Below are 3,034 nucleotides of genomic sequence, written 5' to 3'. Positions count from 1 at the left end.
CTATTGAGGGAATTTCAAATAATTAACGTGTAATAGATATTATAAATCCTTTTTTTTATTGGAACTTAAAAAGTTAAGGAGAAACTTTTTAAAATAAATTTCTACCTATTTAGAAATCGGTAAAAAATTGGTATGCGGTCAAATAAATCATTAAAAAAATAATAAATACTAATTTTCAAATAAAAGAGCAAGTTTTAGCACCGGATAATAATGTGTTGATAATGTTTAATAAATTAATAAATGAAAGTAGTCCAACTAGAATTAGCGCAAAAGAGAATTTGAAATAAATAATTAACAATGTTCAAAATGTTTCAACATTCACTCCTCACGATTAACTCCTCAATTCCTCGGTATAAATATATTTTTTTATAATTAATTTCGCAAATTCGATGTGCACGTTCTCGTACCTGCATTATATTCATCCCAATATCGAATTTGTAGATTTGTAAAACTTTTTCTTTAGATTATTTTTTAAAAAGTAATAATAAAGTTTATAAGACAAGGTTTTTTATGGATGGCACAAAGGATAATAAATTATTAAAATCAATAATTACTCGCCTGAAATATCCATACATATTTAAAATATCTCCCGATTAAAAATAAATGCCGACGACGGGAATTGAACCCGAACCTTCTGATTGCCGGTCAGATGCTTTGAACCACTAAGCTACGTCGGCTTATTCCTAACCCGTCAAATAATTCAATATGTACTATTAGTTCAATCAAAAATTTATCTTTAGAGTTTGTTATCGTTAATTATTGTAAGCAAGAGGAGAAATTTCAACGGTTTGAAGATATTGCAAGTCGGTCAGTTATAATGTAGCTTTGCTCTCTCTCTCTGTGTTGGATGAGTTTCAATTAAATATACTTTATCTACGGTAAGTGCAACCCTGACAGATAGGTAAAGTGCACAGTGCACTGGTGCAGGCAGGGAGATAGGTACCGGTAATGGCTGAATGCAAGTCACCTGTCCGGTCTTAGAAATTGCATTTCATTGCAATAATAATTGACGTGTTGCAAATGCAGCATTAAACATTGTTGATTAGAGATTTTATCGGATGCACTCTCATCGATGTTGTAGTTTAGTAATACCTACATTGATTATAATGAAATAATTTTTAATATAAATACAATTATTACCTATTTTATAATGACTTTTATTTATTTCACATAATATTTTTTGTAATATCTAACACTAAAATCTTACCTTTTTAAAGCTGTCATGGTCTTAAATTAAATATACCATTCCTGAGAAAAAGTCCAGTTATATCCAATTATGTTCTAAATCCTGTATCTAAATTTCTCTAATAAACAATTATTTAATGTTAATTAAGTGATAATCTCAATTGACCTATCGGGTAAGTATTGTACTGTATATTATCTCCATATATAGTAATTTATAACATAGATCATTGTAAAAATGTATTATATATTTGTACAGCGCCCTTGAGGTGATTTTGCACAAAACAGGCGCTATAAAAATCAACCAAATATTATTATTAATTAATCACCGCTCATTGTAATGTTTTTCTCGACAGGTTCTTATTTCTCCATTCGTATATTATTTATATTTGAGTTTTTTACGCGTAAAATTATTATCGTGATTTATTTTTTGGGTATTATGCCGTGTTGCGTTACCTCCAAAGTTTTCGCATCTGCCGCGATGATGGATACAGTAACGCCGTCGTAAACATTGGCTGAATAAGGGGATAGGCACCCAAAATAAAATTCGATATGATTTATTTTTATCGAAATTAAAACAGAAATATAAATATTTAAAAAAAAGAATAATAATTTATTGGCATATTGGCAATGAAAATAAGTATTTCTCTAAGATCACATTAGTCGGATTACATATTATACCATCGTTAAAATTTATAAATATTTTTATGAAAAATTAAATTAATGTTATAGTTATTTTTAAAATTAAAATATTCAAAGAGTTTCAAAGAGAGTTCAAAGAGATTCAAAGAGAATTCAAAGAGAATTCAAAGATATTGAATTCAAAGAGATTCAAAGAGATTTTTACGTTTCATCTTGATATTAATGACTGAAAACAATATCTATGTAAATAAAAATGTAAATGCTCGTTTGTTCAAAATATAAAATCTCCGAAAGTTCTTCGAAAAATTAAATAAAAGTTAAAATTGATACATATAACGTTGCATTCTAATACGCTTGTGTTTTTATATACCTATATTATTTAGATGTCAAATGTGACTGGGAAAAATTTGTTTTTTGAAAAACAGCGCCATCTATTGGACGTCAAAGCAACACGCGCTATTTTTTCCTATTTGCACGGACAAATTAAGCCTCAGCAACGCATGGCGGTCTACAGCTAATTGTCAAACAACAAAAATGTAAAACAGACGAAGTCTTAATTTTGTGTGTAAATACCGCACAATAATCTCATCATCCGGAACCAGTGGGTCTATGACATCCGCATTTGTGACATATTGTGAAGCTCAAGTCAGTGTAGAAGACATATTTCCAGAATTGTGCGAAAATTAATAATTTATAGAAAAATATTTGCATAAATTAATAACACACCTATACTTTCTACTTTATAACGGATTGCCAAGACTTTTATCTTTTATTTTTTTAAAAATTTAATTTGTAATATTGGTAAAATAACACATTATGAATAACATAAGAACAAAGAGGGACAAATCTATTTTTAAGCATTTATACCCCAATTAAGAGAACTAGCTCTTGTTGTGGTAATTACAGTACGTGTTAACATGAAAAAACATAAATATGGTTCGAAATGAAGTTACTGCACTTTGTTAATGAAATTACGAGTGGTCAGTTTTGAAAAATAATTTAATTTCTTTCTTGAATAATACAAATTTCTTTAAAAAAAAAAATTATTGCTTTTTTTAACTTCTTCGGGAAGACTATTCAAATATTTTATCCTATCGTAAATATAATTACCATGCATTCGTTGTGCAGACAGTAGATGAATTTAAATGTTATAGTTCATATGCGAGAAATGCGGAAGAAGATTCCAAAAGCGGTATCTTCTAAGCGCCCA

The 3,034-nt window shown here is 28.6% G+C and overlaps 1 non-coding gene across 1 annotated transcript; it reads right to left on the bottom strand.

Annotated features, from left to right (window-relative positions):
• Positions 1 to 604: 604 nt before the first annotated feature.
• TRNAA-GGC (transfer RNA alanine (anticodon GGC)) lies at positions 605 to 677 on the bottom strand. Its single transcript has one exon. It is a non-coding gene; the product is annotated as a tRNA-Ala (tRNA).
• Positions 678 to 3,034: the final 2,357 nt, after the last annotated feature.

The sequence above is a fragment of the Hesperophylax consimilis genome, chromosome 21 (assembly GCF_061612785.1).
Source record: "Hesperophylax consimilis isolate HC1 chromosome 21, BYU_Hcon_1.0, whole genome shotgun sequence".
NCBI classification, from domain to species: Eukaryota; Metazoa; Arthropoda; class Insecta; order Trichoptera; family Limnephilidae; genus Hesperophylax; species Hesperophylax consimilis.
The sequence above is the reverse complement of the archived record's forward strand: the minus strand, read 5'-3'. Positions and strand labels throughout refer to the sequence as shown.